Source organism: Ostrea edulis, chromosome 10, assembly GCF_947568905.1.
Source record: "Ostrea edulis chromosome 10, xbOstEdul1.1, whole genome shotgun sequence".
NCBI classification, from domain to species: domain Eukaryota; kingdom Metazoa; phylum Mollusca; class Bivalvia; order Ostreida; family Ostreidae; genus Ostrea; species Ostrea edulis.
Window position 1 is genome coordinate 19088049 of NC_079173.1, and position 20034 is coordinate 19108082.

The 20034-nt window shown below is 34.8% G+C and overlaps 1 protein-coding gene across 1 annotated transcript in view; it reads left to right on the plus strand.

Annotated features, from left to right (window-relative positions):
* The window catches only part of LOC130051024 (vasorin-like), a 291342-nt gene that overhangs the window by 180860 nt on the left and 90448 nt on the right, over positions 1 to 20034 (plus strand). The gene's annotated exons all lie outside the window — the stretch shown is intronic.

Genomic DNA, 20034 nt, shown 5'->3' on the forward strand with positions numbered 1-20034 from the left:
TCGTTATAACGAGCATATAATTTGCGAAATATTGACTTTAAACAAGATTGTTCAAACTCCTGTAATATCAACTTGTTTGTAAGAAGCCTGCCTTGATTAAATAAAGATCATAAGGAAAATAAGGTTTGGGGTATCGAATCAGTTGAGATATATAATTTGATTAGTTCCTACATGTCGTGTAGATAGGGGAAGTTGATGAAGAATCTGAACACATTTCGTGTGTCATTAGTTTGCCGTTAAGATTTGTTTTCAATAAAATATTTTAGTACGAAGCAGGTGTAGAGGTATATATAGTGTCTTTTATATCAAATTTGTTTGAATATATCGAATCCATATCTGAATGAAAATGATTTTGTTAATAGGTAAAACGTCGTCGATATATCTAGATGTAGAGTTGAAGGCCTAACAACTATAGTTCTAATAATTTACAAGTCACTGTTACAGATGGACGAGATGGCTGTAACCATGTCAAGCTAACACATTACAAAGTCACAATGTAGATATAAAAATGTTAATATGCATGATCTATCCTAATCAACATGATCATAATTCCACAAATGTCCATGATCTTGGCTTATTAGCTTAGACCTCTGTAGGTTTGACGGGTGTACCTACTCCTGGAACTTAGTTGTTCTTGTACTATACGATTACTCTCCACATCCTTCATACACTGGTTACATCAGGATAACTGTAGTAGACCACAGGGAGAGGATCTATTTTGATACACATCCATAGAATGCAATACATTACTAATACGCAGTGAGTGGCGTTATCTTACACATATATACACACATGACATTATCTTATTTGCATATAATATCCTGGACAGGCCTTCTGTTTAGGACACTACATTTATACTTTTTTTCTATTGGAAATACTCCACAGATGCATCGAAGTTTTACATTGCATTGCTATTCATTTACAGATATTGGACAAAATCTACTTTATGACTATGATACTGCACCATACACTGGACACTTGTTTCAGTTAGTACCATTTTGAAACGAATGAAAATCACATGAAATTAAGTTAACACTATGAAACCCTGTAACTGGATGTTTAGGACTTTTAAAATAACAATAACAATAGACAAGTTGCTCAGTAGTAAATAAAACACCTTACGTCAGAAAAGCTGGATCATATGCAGCAATTCTTAGATGCCATGTATAGAACTGGAAAAAGTTTGCTGATTAATATAAACTGATATGCAGAGAAGTATAAAATTGTCCTTCCTGCTAGACTGCCGTGTTCAAACTGAATTCCGCTCGGGCTGGCGGTTTAAATCCCAGTAAAGTGGGGTTCCGATTAGGGAACAGTAAAAAGAGGCTTCAAACAGAATTTGGGGTGTGTTCGATATATACACAAAATAAGAGCATATTTATTTACATTGCATACAGAATGAGAATAAGGGGAATTTAATGCGACAGTCACTTTTCAACATTGGTTCACGTTATAGAGCAAATTTGTATATAAGGTGTTGTCACCCGTGCATTTATATAAACTATAAGTTGGGACTTTGTTTGGAGTCACTGCGAAATTACAAACTAAAATCAATCATACAGAAATCTTGTTTATCGTTTGTTTATAGAATCATTTGAGGAACGTAGACACCATACCCAGGTGAAAGTGGGATATTTCTACATACATATAGGAAATGGTGACGGACCTTATTTTTTCTTAGCTGTCACAAACCTTATGTGTTCATTTACCACCAATGTCCCAAATCAATAAAGAAAAAGATTCAAATATAAAACACAGATAGAAGATTATGTGATGCTTTTATTTCGAGTTGACTGGATACTTTCTGATCAACACGTTAAATGAAACATATAATTATTGGATGATAGACTAACCGTTCGTGATGGATTAGAATTACTTGTTTAAAACCAAATTTTGTGCAAATCTGCTGTTGTGGATTGAATCAGTCTAGAAAATGATATATTTCTTCATTTGAGCGTTGATCAATTAATGTTAATCAGGAAATCTTTTTGATTCTGATATTTGTGGGGAAATAAAATAGCAACGTTACCAAATGACATCTTTGATCCATTAACTAAGTTAGAGACACTTTAAGTATACATATATGCATAAGAATTATTTGTATGCAGAGGAGGTAAAGATAATGAACAATGTTGAACAGTGATGAATCTTATATCTATTATAAGCAATACAAAATTAACAGTTGGACAAACATGGACCCCTGGGTAGACCAGACATGGGAACAGGTGTTTAAGAAGACTAAGTATCCCCTGTCGACCGGTCACATCCACCATGAGCCATATAAGCGGAGTGACCCGTAGTCAACACCAATGTGTAAAGAATGGCCTAACAATTAGTATGAAACATATTAAACATAATTTGACTCAACCGCAGGTTGCAGTGGTAAAGAACATGACCCACGAACCATGAAAAATGGCCTAGCCTAGGATATTGATAATTTCCGTATATAATAAGCTTCGGGATATAGGCTTTCTAGAAATGTTTTTCTTTTTTTCATATATTCTAGACTTTTTTGTTAATATGACGTTGAATATTGTGGTATTTAATGTTAAAAAATTAACATTTCGGGATACACGTCACAACAATAAACCTCCAATGACCATGTACAATGTACATGAACCTATAAATCTCTGAATATATCAAGTTATATGCACTCAAATAGCTAGAGTGGCTTATTCAATGATCATAATAAGCATTTTTGACCAAATTTGGGAAATAGAAATAAGAAATATTTTGGAAATGATGTCCAAAGCCGTGATTGTTCAACTTTACTTTTAAATTATTTTTACTTGAATTTTAAAATACTGAAATAAGAAGAATAACTATAGTATGTAGTTTATTTACATGGTGAAAGAAGTGAATCATTGGAACAATTCTGTTTCATATATTCCATAGTTTTGGTTTTTTTTTTGTTTTCTTTCTCTTTGTTTTTTCTTCTTCTTTTTTCTAGTATTAAAACGACCGAGTATCGAAAGCAATGGTAACGAAATAAGTTGACACCGCGTCTCGTCAAAACATGTTCAATTCGAATTTACTCTGAATTACACGTTCAACGAGCATTTGCTGTGAAACCTGATTAAAGGAAAATTACTGTAGACACCTAATAGTAAGTATCAAATGATCTTTTTGTTACATGTACATGTAGATTTCATAGCGTGAATAATAACAACACAACACCGATATAGGGGATCAGAGTCAGTATATTATGTTGACTCTGAAAATACGATTTGAGAAATGATACTGTATAAATTTTACTGTATTTATCTTGATCAATAATTGTATATTCTTATACGTATTAATCATGTAAAGATACTGAGGTCTTTTAACCAACAATTTTTTTTTTAAATGTTTGTGTAATACATTATTGACTGACAGAACGTAATTCATGAGCTGTGATCTAAAAATCTTCCAGGCATTAATATAGATTTGAATAGAATTGCATCTAGATACATATTTGAAATAGAATATATCCTAAGGCACTGTAGTTTTAAATTGTTTGGATTATATTGCATTTACATGTAATGTATACATGCTTGTAAATGCCACAGAATGAGAAATAATCTAAATTGGCCTATTTTCATAATGTTCCCAAAATAGAAGTATCATGTAGATCTATACAGGAAATAACATTTACAAATCATGTTTGTTGTTTGTTATTTGCCAGTTAAGTATCATAATGATAATACTAGTAGTTCCTAATAAGTAATTATTCTGCTAAAATCAAATACCCTTTTTATTGTCAACAAATACATCACTGGTAGAAAGGTTATAAAGCTTTTATCTAGCACAAGTTTCCATATTCTACAGGTTTACATATGTCAGCAAGTCCTCAAAAGCAGCTTTAGGGGTTCCCAGGAGATTCTGATGCTCACTGTTAGACTTTCACTGTTGTCAAAATCCAACCTTATTTTCTCTTTTCTCAAAACTTCAGCTCTCAAAAACTTGTTTGATTAATTATGTCACTCCTGTTTTGTTGAACATGGTGTTGTCAGCAATAGGTTCAAGTTATTCTATGTCTTGTTGTAGGTGATTTGTACAGAAGCGAGCCCCGGCAGGAATGGTGGCCTCTTTTGAAATGAAGATTTCATGCCTTACTCTTACTGGGACTACAACTAACTTTGGACCTGGTCACTTGCAGATACAGCATGAAGTGTGCCCTCTTGATGTACATGGGGATGGGAGTGATACAGAAGGGGGACTAATTGGAAGAACTGCTGCTGCTGCTGGTGGTGCTGGACTGTCTTGAATATGTTGCCTAACCGACTTGATATTCTTCTGTTTAATATGGGAGCAACACACATACTCTGGCATCTATTGCACAGAAAATCATGATCAGATGGTGCCCTCCCTATCAGAGTGGTGATCACTGACCTATATTTCTTTGAAATCCTGGATCTGTGTTTTGGTTTTACTCTCCGTGGACAGTTGAAACAGAGAAAGAATTAGGGACCACTCCTTGGCATATCTGAAATATTTATGTCATATATATGTAATTAAAATATACAATTTGGGTTGGATGAAAATCTTATCTTCATGTTAAAACCCATTAGCCTAGGTTATTTTTCCTAAAATCTAATTATAAATCAATTAACTTGTTAATTGATGCTTGGTGAATCAATTAATAAATTGTATTAAAAAACTTGGAATTATTTTTTTTTTCCACTAATAAACTGAACATGTGTATCTTCAAATGTTTTGTTGATTAATGTCAGTGTGACATATAGAGGGGGTATGGGGTTTACAACAATGTATATTACATGGTTAATTTATTTCTATTATGTAGTCCATGTAAATTTCTGTGGAAACGAGGAAGTTATTTATATTCGGTCCAAAGTCCTTTTTTAAGGAAAAAGTAAACCATTTTCCTAATCCAAAAAGAAAACTGGTGCAAAAACCATGCACATCTCACTACATGAAATAATATAAATAATAGAAAAATTATCAGTAGTATTGTAATACATTTTCTGGGGGTGGGGGTTTGCCGTTTCACCTTTATAGATTGGTTTTTTTTCCTAACATTTAAAACATATCTTTTCAATATCAATTTTGTCTATAGCACAAAATAAAAATTCTAAAATCAATTAAAGCGTTTGATTTTCGTGTGTATATATAAAACAAAACGAAAGAAAAAAAAAACTAGGATCCTCCACTAGTAAACTATGTTTTCCATTTAGAGTTATTGCCCTTCAATCGAAAAAAAGTAAATATAATTAAGAGAATACTCTACATTTCAACACAAGTTATGTCCAATATTATTTAACAAGATATATTTTGATATGTATTTAAATTGACCTACTTCATTAAAAACAAACTTTCTGTGTGTTTTTGTAGGTTTCTTTCCACGTATATACAAGGGACTTATGAATTTACGAACTTAAATAGTTGAAGTCGAAAACAAATCAATAATTGTTTTATCTCCGTTCGATGTATGAACAGTGTGCGTTCAAATCTCAAGTACAAATGTACAATAGATAGAGCTTATAGCCGTGTTTGACATTGCCGTAATATTCGGACATTTGTAAATGTAACACGTTGGTACAACTTTACAGTTATAATTGACAGACTTCATATTTCATAAGAAACTTTGAACTGTAGCCTATATTATTTAAACGTACATAATTAAAAATTATGAGAACCAATGGACAAATTCATACGATAGATCATACTGTCTGAATATATATCGCACATCTCCATGCGTAATACATGTGTACATGCTGGGCCTGTATAAATGAAATGTTTACTGGGGTATTCCTAGAGAGAATGTTCTATCGTTAAAATGATAATGTCCTACGGCACCGATTGTGGTGAGGGCCTGTCCCGAGACACAGTTAGATTATTCTAACTAGGGTATTCCGTATGGCCGAATAAGTTTGTACTGTACGTTTGATTCGAACATTCATTCTGTTTCGAACAATATCATTTTTAAAGTAACAAAAGTTAGGGAAATCGGTACTTTTAAAGCCATCGGAACGGACTTCGGAATCAAACATACACGATAGGTTACTCCCCCCCCCCCTCCCCCCCCCTCCCCTGTACCTTTTTACCATAGGCCATGACTCTCATATTTACTCGTTTATATATTGATTTTTTAGTTTAAAAAATATATAAGAACATAAAAACTCACCTCTTTGCTGTTTCTTTTTGAGTTGTATCAACTGTGTTAGGTGTATGTATTGACTTCCTTGGAATCTGACGTTTCCAGACGACACTTTTGTTATCATTATTTTTTTTTCGACATGGCCGCATTGCTTACGAGTTAATTTTTTTGATGGAAAGTGTTAATCGAACTTTGCATTTTAATTTTAGTTTACAAAATTGAGTCGTGAGTAATGCGGCCTATGTGAATTTATAGACTGAAGTTGGCAAATTTATGCGATTTTCCCGGAAAACGTGAAACTGCGGTAGGTTTGGGCATTTACTTGAGTGCTTTAAACATCCGTTGTGAGGAAACGATTGCACAATACAACTTGGCTCATGTTATGGATAAAAAATATAATCTTAGATTTATTCTAAAGTGTTCTTTAATTTTTCCAAATTTGGTAGGCCAAAAATGGCATATTGTGGGTCATGTTCTTTGATCGTTATTACGAGCATAGTATTTGCGAAATGTTGACTTTAATCGAGACTGTTGAGACTCCTGTAATATCAATTGTTTTTCAGTACTTTACCTCGATTTAAAAATGTATCATAAGCATAACAATCTCTTGCGCATCGACTCAATTCAGGAACATCAATACCTAATAAAAGTGATAATTGAATACTGCTAAATAGATATAAATCACGGTCTACGATGGAGAAGCTGAAGTCATCGTGTTTGTCATCAGGTTGAGTGCTTTGTTTCCCTTTAAAATGTATGTGCAATAAAAGTACGATACAGAAGTAGAAGGCCATACGATACAGAAGTAGAAGGCCATATGTTGTCTTTTATTTCAACTTTACAATATATCGAAATGTCGATTGAAAGGTCAGGAAAGATGGTATTTGTCATGTAGAATCCTTTGAATAAATTCTACTTCATGAGAATATAAAACAGGTCAGCTAACAAAGGAGCACAATTCGTGTCAATTTGAATTCTAACAGACTGTTGGAAGACATGGTCATCAAAGACTACGGAGATATATTATTAGTGAGAAAATCCAACATCTTTTTAAAATCAACTTCAGAGTACGTGTTTGCCGAGTCAGGGTGCTGTTGAACAAAAGAATTTCTTGATTGTCTGAATAATAGAGATTAATTTTTCTCTTTCCTATACGAAAAGTGTACCAAAATAAAACCGATATCGATGTTTTACATCACACAGGGGATGCTTACTCCTCCTAGGCACCCGATCTCACCTCTGATTTGTCCAGGGTCCGTGTTTGCCCTACTGTCTATGTTCTAATGCTTTGGTGGGCCACATTTTAAAACAACTTTGTATACAATGTATTCCAGACTGTGCATCTTTTTTTCCCATGATAGTTTGGGAACATATTGTTTTTACTGTGTTTCTTATCATTCTTATTATTATTATTATTATGTTGCCCAACAAAGTTTGGTAGCATATTGTTTTTACTCTGTTTCTTATTATTATCATTATCATGTTCCCCAAGCAAAGTTGGGAACATATTGTTTTTACTCTGTTTCTTATTAAGGTCTTCCGTTTCCAATTGAAGATTTTTTTCTTATTTTTATGTTTCTTGTCCTCTTTTTTGTTATTATTTTTATTATTGTTCTTTTTCTTCCCGATTTTGTGGACGCGATTGCTTGGAAATGACTTGACATATTTTCATCAAACTTTCAGGAAAGATGCACCATAAAATGAACTACATTCATTTTCTTTTTTCGAGATTTACTTCTGGTCGTTAATTACGTCCGATCTACAGTTTTTAAAAGGTCATTTTGTTCAAGTTTTTTGTCATAAATGGTTTAGGATTGAGTCTTGAAACTTTCAGAGATAATGTATCTCGACTTCTAGATGTGACATACGCATTTAATTTTTTTGGCCGTCGCTTCCGCTCGTCAACGGAAATGAATAAAGAAAACGTCAAATTTCAAAACTATGTGTCTAAAACGAAACTTGCATGGTTTGACTAGGTCTCTTTCATAGTTTCAGAAAATGTGATACTTGCCAAAAAAAAATACTTACTGTTAAAAATAGTAACTTCCGGTTTATGGAGAAAAATGTTGAAAAATTGGTCTTTCTTCGTCCCCATACATCTCGTTAATAAATCAAGTGTTTGATTTGAATTTCAAATATACCATTAACATTATCTATTTCTAGAGTAACGTCAGTATTTTTTTTCCAAAATTGACTCCCGCACGTGTGATATGTCCGATTTTTGATTTTAAAAAAAGATTTTGTCGAGGCATTTTTTCATAAACGTTCAAATATTTCATTTTGAAACTTCCAGAGATGATATATCTTGACAGATGTGACATATGCATATGATTATTTCTTGGCGCACTGTTTTTGACTACGAATAATTTCATTTACTTGATCAAGATATAGGGCTCACGGCGGGTGTGACCGGTCGACAGGGAGTGCTTACTACTCCTATTTACCCAACTCCCCCTCTGGTATATCCAGGGGTCCGTGTTTGCCCAACGCTCTGCTTTATATTGCTTATAGGAGTTATGAGATTGATCACTGTTCGTTATCTTCGCCTTTCATTGTTTGAGATGTTATTTTAAGGAAGTTCACAAGTACAATCCAAATAGATCATAAGGAAAAATTGCGCTAATGAAATGAATTAGTTGAGAGACACAGATACGGTGACTAGGTGATAATTAAATATCGCTACATAGATATAGGAACTGATGATGGAGAACGTGAACATATCTCATTTGCCATAATGTGTATGAGTTTAATTGCCATCAACGTCTCCATTCTGTAAAGAAAAAAATATCCAAATATAGAATAACATATATGTGCTGTTTTATTTTGGAATTCACTGGGTTATTTCTATTCAATACATGTATGCAAATTATATTTGTTGGAAAATAAATAAATGGTGGCCGATGGATCTAATTCCCATCTTTAAAGTCATACGTATGCGCTCGTGTATTAAATCAGTTTACAGATTAATATATTTCATCATTGTAGTGTTGCTCAATTAAACTTAATTAGTACATAAAACGTTAAAGAATGGAATCATCAATACACTGACGAAACTATGGATATTGTAAGGCTATCTATATAGATACCGATTATTTGTATGACAATTCAATATTGTCGATGAGAGTAATTGTACGAAAAGTGTAAATTTGAAAATGGTGTTGATTTTTGTTACTTTACCCAATGAAAGGTGAAAATAACGAACAGTGATATATCTTATAATGAATGATGCAAAATTATTTAAGCTGCTGATATAAATTAATTCGTCTGAAGAAATGATTCTATCTTATCTCTCATAAAATTGATTTTATAATGGCATCTTTAAAAATATTTTGATTTGGTGATTACCTTCCTCCAAATTGTAATTCTAATGATATTGATCTGGAGATGTTCCTGCCCCCCCCCCCAAAAAAAAAAAAAACATAGCCTGCCGATCTACTCCGACATCATACTAAATAGACATTGTGAACTTCCCTTAGGTTCAAAATTGTGAATCTGTTGTTATTAAAATATAACGAAATATCAAAGTTTAACAACCTTTTTTAAATGACACAGTAAACGATATATTCTGAGAATATCCACAATGAATGGAAAAGTGAACATAACGAACAGTGATCAATCTCAATGTTCCTGTAACGAATACAAAAAAAAAAAAAAAACGTAAACAGGGACTCCTGGCCATGTGGAGGTAGCTTTACTTCGCCATTGTGTTATATCGTACCCACACACACGTACATTGTATGTTGAACTGGTATATAGTATATACACTTTCAAACGAATGTGGAATATATTACTCAATGAAAGGACACATATCATGATAATGTTATCACTGCACCTCCCCCGGTAAATGCAACAAAGTATAGCAGTGTTTCAATTTTCTATCACATGGTTATATTACAATCTTGTCTCTTTAATCAATACATGATATTTGTCTCTTTCAGTGGATTATATGGAAATCCTCTACTTTGCAATTGTCCATTGGTCGACATTGTTCTCTTGGTGAAAAGAAGACGATTACAGTGGATTATCGGTCCTTCCTGTCACAGCCCTGTGACTCTAAGAAAAACATTCCTGAAGGACCTGAAACCTCAAGAAGTAGTTTGTGATCCAGGTATAACATCTACCCTCGGGAATACAGACACCGATCTAGTCTCCACAACAAGCATGTTCCCTGATATATTTCATCAATGTATATCAGTTCCACTGTTCGTTATCTTCACCTCTCATGTACATGTACTAATATGAATACATGTAATCGTTGAATTCATATATCATAAACCATATATTTTAGAGTCTAATCCAACTATATGCGTTATAGAGACCATAAGAAACTCAATATAAATCATGCATCTCAAGTAGTGTATACTGCAAGATTTATCAGCTCTTGACCTGCTAAAGTGATTTTACAGCGCAGTATGAGAATTATATGGAACGCCTAATCTGACTGGTTAAGACAATCACTTGTCTCCCAAACATATATCCCCATCATATTTCACCCCTTCGGTAGCCTCGTGCATTTTCCATACATTTTACGTCAAGGTAGACATATTATATTGTGATGTCACAATAAGGCCGAGTCATTATATTTTCATAGTCCGTAAGCTACAGAATGTGCGGGTCTCTGATACACAGTTAAATCGTCTGATTTTGGCTTATACAAAAGCAAGCAAGTAAATCAGCATTCACGGAGAATAGAAATACATCACTGTATTTCGTTTGTTGTACCTACTAATACGTTGACGGAGCGGTGATACCGTTAGGACGACCACAGCTACATACAATGTATCGATGACCGGGCTCCAATTTCGAATGCATTTTGTAGTCTTACTTTGTTTCGGTATGATAAACAATTTATTTAATGAATGTTCGGGAGATGTGAAGAATTATTCACCCAAGAAAAATTGGGTAAATAAATTTTTATATCTCCCTCGCTACAATGCAATAAATTGTATAATGTTGATTGATTTTATGACCTCTTTTCATTGTTAGAAACATGAAAGGTAAACAACTTAATCTTGAGGGGGGTGGGGGTACGGTATGTATGGGTGCGCCTATATCAAAAGTGATATGTATTTGTTAGAGTAATAAAACAAATCTATATCTAAATAAAGGATAGAATTTACCAAAAATTATATTACACATACTTAATCAATACAAATCCTAGGTTCGGTGATCAGTCGCGGTAGCCCAGTGGTAGAGAATTTGCTTCATAAGCAGGGCGTCGTCAGGTCGGGTTCTACTCGTGCCATGGCTAAAAGTTAAACTAAAACACTAGCACTAACACTACACTAAATATACAAACGTATTTACTCCACGGAATAGATTTTTATTGGTTTTGACTTGTGAATGAATGTTTTATAAGGAGCGAATTAAGGAACGCCCCACTCGTCGAATACGCTAACTCGCAATGCCAGTGTAGAAACGACTGCACAATGATGCTATGATGTGGAAACAACAGTTCCTGGTATGTATTTTGGATCTGTTTAATCGAAGGTTGTTTGATTACTGGTGGCACATGTAGCTTGAAACCTAGGACAGTTAGTGTTAGTTATAACTGTTCTTTCGCCAAGCTTTCTATATGAAAAAAAAGAGAAAATAACAGGTCTCTCTAACTAAACACCTACAAGATTTAACTTCCCGTAACATGATAGCGTTGTCATGATAAAGAAATCACCGTTATGTCATTGATCACCATTCCTGGGACAAACTTTGAAGCACTTCTTAAAGAGATGGTGAAGCATCGATATGAGTTAGAATTATAAAACTATCAACAAGGGAAGCTTACTCCTCATGAGCACCAGATGTCACCTCTGGAATGTTAAAGAATCCATGTTTGTTCTACTGTATAGCAGGTTAATATCGCGGTCGGAAAAAAATCGCTATTTTTAATTTCGGAACAAATCACGGTCTGCTTAATTCGCGGAAAAACAAATCTTAATATCATGAACCTGATTTCGTATCAATAATTAATTCACTGAGTGTTAAATTCAAATTTGGGGGAGAACCCACGGGGAAATCTCATTCTAGAGCCAGACTTCCCCTTGGGAAGACCTCCTTTATCACTACTTGTAGAATCAGACTTATCTCCCCTTAACAGGACTTCTCCTCCATTTATTCCTGGTAAACTACAATCATTTTATGGAGATTGTTTAGATACCAAAACCTTTTTTAGCAAGGAATTCAATTATTTTGGTTAAGTCGTTCATTAAACTCAAGAGAGGAAAACGGTGAATAAAACACACATTGAAATGAATAACTCATTTTAACTCACCAAGAGAGAGAGAGAGAGAGAGAGAGAGAGAGAGAGAGAGAGAGAGAGAGAGAGAGATTCATAGTTTGCGCAGAAGGGGATGAAAGTGGGTTGTCCCTCTAGAGCAAGACTTCAAGAGGGTGTTTCGGCTCTAGAGTGAGTTTTCCCCTTAGAGGTACAGTTTATTCTAGAGCAAATCTGATTTCGCGAATATATGTAACGTTATTTGTTAAAAACTGCTGATTTGATAGTTTTTATCAAACTTTGACATCATTTTTGTTTAAAAAACAAACTCGATTACCGCTTTTTTTCAAAGATAATTTTCCATTTGTTTTTATTTCGCTTTATTATTTATAGTATCCAAATGAACAACAACAAATTCTGTCTATTTTAAATTGAATTCTGCACTGAGTAAAGTCAGTCACTATTATTGTCTATATAATTCAATGGAAAACAGTGTCGCTACCGTAAAAACAATGGTATATTGAAGACGTAATTATAAAAAAAAAACTGTGCTGTTGAATGAAAACAATTTTCACAGAGTAGTATATATATTCTCAAGATACATCGGTGAGATTTCCAGGTGGGGTTTTCGAGTGAGAAAAAAAAGAGTTATATAATACTCGGACATATCTCCCTTTAAGCGACAGACCATGATTGTTATTATGTGTAAATTGAATTGTTTCTATGCAAATGATATAATACTTTTCAAACACCTATCCCCGATACATGAATTCGGCTCCTTCCTGCGAGTATTGGCTATGCTTGAAGTGCTTTACTTCCTTACAATGACAACCGCCGCGGTTGCCAAAAGGTTCTAGCTTTCCCCAGCATGCTGAAGGCCAAGGTTCGAATTCCGGTGGTGACAAACCTAATTCGTTAAAACAGGTAGTGACAGTTCCATCGCCAAACGATCGGCACCAGGTATGAATGTCACGGGTCCTCTGAGATGACCTTAGAAACGGATGTCCCGTGTCACAGTAGGTGTTTCACGCTAAAGAACCCTAACTGTTCAATGGCCGTAAGCGTCGATCATATGTCTAAACTTGAAGTCCTTCACCGGTCTTGGTGAAGTCTCAATATGAGTGAAAAAATTCTCGAGCGAGACGTTAAGCATGATATAATCAATCAATTAATCGTTGCAATTACCAACGACATGAAGAATTAGATCATCCTTTTTGTGGTAGGATATGTCCCAACCTCATGGCAAACACAAAGGTTTACATCAGATGGATAAAGCTCTAATAAAACACTAGCACTAAAATTACACTAAATATACAAACGTATTTACAAATTACGTTTTTATTGGATTTGGTATGTGAATGGATGTTTTATAGGGAGCGAAATAGGACACGCCCTACTACTCCAATGCACTAATTTACAATGTCAATGTAGAAACGACTTCACAATGAGGCTATAATTGTAACGTTTATTTGTCTTTGATACGAAAACAAAATGAATATACACCAAACAGTATATGTACATGTATATACCACAGATTAATGAAAGCTGTACAATTTCAGATTCCACCACTGGTTCTACCGACGTGGAAACAACAGTTCCTGGTACGTATTTTGGATCTATTTAATCGAAGGTTGTTTGATTACTGGTGGCACATGTAGCTTGAAACCTAGGACAGTTAGTGTTAGTTATAACTGTTCTTTCGCCAAGCTTTCTATATGAAAAAAAAAGAGAAAATAACAGGTCTAACTAAACACCTACAAGATTTAACTTCCCGTAACATGATAGCGTTGTCATGATAAAGAAATCACCGTTATGTCATTGATCACCATTCCTGGGACAAACTTTGAAGCACTTCTTAAAGAGATGGTGAAGCATCGATATGAGTTAGAATTATAAAACTATCAACAAGGGAAGCTTACTCCTCATGAGCACCAGATGTCACCTCTGGAATGTTAAAGAATCCATGTTTGTTCTACTGTATAGCAGGTTAATATCGCGGTCGGAAAAAAATCGCTATTTTTAATTTCGGAACAAATCACGGTCTGCTTAATTCGCGGAAAAACAAATCTTAATATCATGAACCTGATTTCGTATCAATAATTAATTCACTGAGTGTTAAATTCAAATTTGGGGGAGAACCCACGGGGAAATCTCATTCTAGAGCCAGACTTCCCCTTGGGAAGACCTCCTTTATCACTACTTGTAGAATCAGACTTATCTCCCCTTAACAGGACTTCTCCTCCATTTATTCCTGGTAAACTACAATCATTTTATGGAGATTGTTTAGATACCAAAACCTTTTTTAGCAAGGAATTCAATTATTTTGGTTAAGTCGTTCATTAAACTCAAGAGAGGAAAACGGTGAATAAAACACACATTGAAATGAATAACTCATTTTAACTCACCAAGAGAGAGAGAGAGAGAGAGAGAGAGAGAGAGAGAGAGAGAGAGAGAGATTCATAGTTTGCGCAGAAGGGGATGAAAGTGGGTTGTCCCTCTAGAGCAAGACTTCAAGAGGGTGTTTCGGCTCTAGAGTGAGTTTTCCCCTTAGAGGTACAGTTTATTCTAGAGCAAATCTGATTTCGCGAATATATGTAACGTTATTTGTTAAAAACTGCTGATTTGATAGTTTTTATCAAACTTTGACATCATTTTTGTTTAAAAAACAAACTCGATTACCGCTTTTTTTCAAAGATAATTTTCCATTTGTTTTTATTTCGCTTTATTATTTATAGTATCCAAATGAACAACAACAAATTCTGTCTATTTTAAATTGAATTCTGCACTGAGTAAAGTCAGTCACTATTATTGTCTATATAATTCAATGGAAAACAGTGTCGCTACCGTAAAAACAATGGTATATTGAAGACGTAATTATAAAAAAAAAACTGTGCTGTTGAATGAAAACAATTTTCACAGAGTAGTATATATATTCTCAAGATACATCGGTGAGATTTCCAGGTGGGGTTTTCGAGTGAGAAAAAAAAGAGTTATATAATACTCGGACATATCTCCCTTTAAGCGACAGACCATGATTGTTATTATGTGTAAATTGAATTGTTTCTATGCAAATGATATAATACTTTTCAAACACCTATCCCCGATACATGAATTCGGCTCCTTCCTGCGAGTATTGGCTATGCTTGAAGTGCTTTACTTCCTTACAATGACAACCGCCGCGGTTGCCAAAAGGTTCTAGCTTTCCCCAGCATGCTGAAGGCCAAGGTTCGAATTCCGGTGGTGACAAACCTAATTCGTTAAAACAGGTAGTGACAGTTCCATCGCCAAACGATCGGCACCAGGTATGAATGTCACGGGTCCTCTGAGATGACCTTAGAAACGGATGTCCCGTGTCACAGTAGGTGTTTCACGCTAAAGAACCCTAACTGTTCAATGGCCGTAAGCGTCGATCATATGTCTAAACTTGAAGTCCTTCACCGGTCTTGGTGAAGTCTCAATATGAGTGAAAAAATTCTCGAGCGAGACGTTAAGCATGATATAATCAATCAATTAATCGTTGCAATTACCAACGACATGAAGAATTAGATCATCCTTTTTGTGGTAGGATATGTCCCAACCTCATGGCAAACACAAAGGTTTACATCAGATGGATAAAGCTCTAATAAAACACTAGCACTAAAATTACACTAAATATACAAACGTATTTACAAATTACGTTTTTATTGGATTTGGTATGTGAATGGATGTTTTATAGGGAGCGAAATAGGACACGCCCTACTACTCCAATGCACTAATTTACAATGTCAATGTAGAAACGACTTCACAATGAGGCTATAATTGTAACGTTTATTTGTCTTTGATACGAAAACAAAATGAATATACACCAAACAGTATATGTACATGTATATACCACAGATTAATGAAAGCTGTACAATTTCAGATTCCACCACTGGTTCTACCGACGTGGAAACAACAGTTCCTGGTACGTATTTTGGATCTATTTAATCGAAGGTTGTTTGATTACTGGTGGCACATGTAGCTTGAAACCTAGGACAGTTAGTGTTAGTTATAACTGTTCTTTCGCCAAGCTTTCTATATGAAAAAAAAAGAGAAAATAACAGGTCTAACTAAACACCTACAAGATTTAACTTCCCGTAACATGATAGCGTTGTCATGATAAAGAAATCACCGTTATGTCATTGATCACCATTCCTGGGACAAACTTTGAAGCACTTCTTAAAGAGATGGTGAAGCATCGATATGAGTTAGAATTATAAAACTATCAACAAGGGAAGCTTACTCCTCATGAGCACCAGATGTCACCTCTGGAATGTTAAAGAATCCATGTTTGTTCTACTGTATAGCAGGTTAATATCGCGGTCGGAAAAAAATCGCTATTTTTAATTTCGGAACAAATCACGGTCTGCTTAATTCGCGGAAAAACAAATCTTAATATCATGAACCTGATTTCGTATCAATAATTAATTCACTGAGTGTTAAATTCAAATTTGGGGGAGAACCCACGGGGAAATCTCATTCTAGAGCCAGACTTCCCCTTGGGAAGACCTCCTTTATCACTACTTGTAGAATCAGACTTATCTCCCCTTAACAGGACTTCTCCTCCATTTATTCCTGGTAAACTACAATCATTTTATGGAGATTGTTTAGATACCAAAACCTTTTTTAGCAAGGAATTCAATTATTTTGGTTAAGTCGTTCATTAAACTCAAGAGAGGAAAACGGTGAATAAAACACACATTGAAATGAATAACTCATTTTAACTCACCAAGAGAGAGAGAGAGAGAGAGAGAGAGAGAGAGAGAGAGAGAGAGAGAGAGAGAGAGAGAGATTCATAGTTTGCGCAGAAGGGGATGAAAGTGGGTTGTCCCTCTAGAGCAAGACTTCAAGAGGGTGTTTCGGCTCTAGAGTGAGTTTTCCCCTTAGAGGTACAGTTTATTCTAGAGCAAATCTGATTTCGCGAATATATGTAACGTTATTTGTTAAAAACTGCTGATTTGATAGTTTTTATCAAACTTTGACATCATTTTTGTTTAAAAAACAAACTCGATTACCGCTTTTTTTCAAAGATAATTTTCCATTTGTTTTTATTTCGCTTTATTATTTATAGTATCCAAATGAACAACAACAAATTCTGTCTATTTTAAATTGAATTCTGCACTGAGTAAAGTCAATCACTATTATTGTCTATATAATTCAATGGAAAACAGTGTCGCTACCGTAAAAACAATGGTATATTGAAGACGTAATTATAAAAAAAAACTGTGCTGTTGAATGAAAACAATTTTCACAGAGTAGTATATATATTCTCAAGATACATCGGTGAGATTTCCAGGTGGGGTTTTCGAGTGAGAAAAAAAAGAGTTATATAATACTCGGACATATCTCCCTTTAAGCGACAGACCATGTTTGTTATTATGTGTAAATTGAATTGTTTCTATGCAAATGATATAATACTTTTCAAACACCTATCCCCGATACATGAATTCGGCTCCTTCCTGCGAGTATTGGCTATGCTTGAAGTGCTTTACTTCCTTACAATGACAACCGCCGCGGTTGCCAAAAGGTTCTAGCTTTCCCCAGCATGCTGAAGGCCAAGGTTCGAATTCCGGTGGTGACAAACCTAATTCGTTAAAACATGTAGTGACAGTTCCATCGCCAAACGATCGGCACCAGGTATGAATGTCACGGGTCCTCTGAGATGACCTTAGAAACGGATGTCCCGTGTCACAGTAGGTGTTTCACGCTAAAGAACCCTAACTGTTCAATGGCCGTAAGCGTCGATCATATGTCTAAACTTGAAGTCCTTCACCGGTCTTGGTGAAGTCTCAATATGAGTGAAAAAATTCTCGAGCGAGACGTTAAGCATGATATAATCAATCAATTAATCGTTGCAATTACCAACGACATGAAGAATTAGATCATCCTTTTTGTGGTAGGATATGTCCCAACCTCATGGCAAACACAAAGGTTTACATCAGATGGATAAAGCTCTAATAAAACACTAGCACTAAAATTACACTAAATATACAAACGTATTTACAAATTACGTTTTTATTGGATTTGGTATGTGAATGGATGTTTTATAGGGAGCGAAATAGGACACGCCCTACTACTCCAATGCACTAATTTACAATGTCAATGTAGAAACGACTGCACAATGAGGCTATAATTGTAACGTTTATTTGTCTTTGATACGAAAACAAAATGAATATACACCAAACAGTATATGTACATGTATATACCAAAGATTAATGAAAGCTGTACAATTTCAGATTCCACCACTGGTTCTACCGACGTGGAAACAACAGTTCCTGGTACGTATTTTGGATCTATTTAATCGAAGGCTGTTTGATTACTGGTGGCACATGTAGCTTGAAACCTAGGACAGTTAGTGTTAGTTATAACTGTTCTTTCGCCAAGCTTTCTATATGAAAAAAAGAGAAAATAACAGGTCTCTCTAACTAAACACCTACAAGATTTAACTTCCCGTAACATGATAGCGTTGTCATGATAAAGAAATCACCGTTATGTCATTGATCACCATTCCTGGGACAAACTTTGAAGCACTTCTTAAAGAGATGGTGAAGCATCGATATGAGTTAGAATTATAAAACTATCAACAAGGGAAGCTTACTCCTCATGAGCACCAGATGTCACCTCTGGAATGTTAAAGAATCCATGTTTGTTCTACTGTATAGCAGGTTAATATCGCGGTCGGAAAAAAATCGCTATTTTTAATTTCGGAACAAATCACGGTCTGCTTAATTCGCGGAAAAACAAATCTTAATATCATGAACCTGATTTCGTATCAATAATTAATTCACTGAGTGTTAAATTCAAATTTGGGGGAGAACCCACGGGGAAATCTCATTCTAGAGCCAGACTTCCCCTTGGGAAGACCTCCTTTATCACTACTTGTAGAATCAGACTTATCTCCCCTTAACAGGACTTCTCCTCCATTTATTCCTGGTAAACTACAATCACTTTATGGAGATTGTTTAGATACCAAAACCTTTTTTAGCAAGGAATTCAATTATTTTGGTTAAGTCGTTCATTAAACTCAAGAGAGGAAAACGGTGAATAAAACACACATTGAAATGAATAACTCATTTTAACTCACCAAGAGAGAGAGAGAGAGAGAGAGAGAGAGAGAGAGAGAGAGAGAGAGAGAGATTCATAGTTTGCGCAGAAGGGGATGAAAGTGGGTTGTCCCTCTAGAGCAAGACTTCAAGAGGGTGTTTCGGCTCTAGAGTGAGTTTTCCCCTTAGAGGTACAGTTTATTCTAGAGCAAATCTGATTTCGCGAATATATGTAACGTTATTTGTTAAAAACTGCTGATTTGATAGTTTTTATCAAACTTTGACATCATTTTTGTTTAAAAAACAAACTCGATTACCGCTTTTTTTCAAAGATAATTTTCCATTTGTTTTTATTTCGCTTTATTATTTATAGTATCCAAATGAACAACAACAAATTCTGTCTATTTTAAATTGAATTCTGCACTGAGTAAAGTCAATCACTATTATTGTCTATATAATTCAATGGAAAACAGTGTCGCTACCGTAAAAACAATGGTATATTGAAGACGTAATTATAAAAAAAAACTGTGCTGTTGAATGAAAACAATTTTCACAGAGTAGTATATACATTCTCAAGATACATCGGTGAGATTTCCAGGTGGGGTTTTCGAGTGAGAAAAAAAAGAGTTATATAATACTCGGACATATCTCCCTTTAAGCGACAT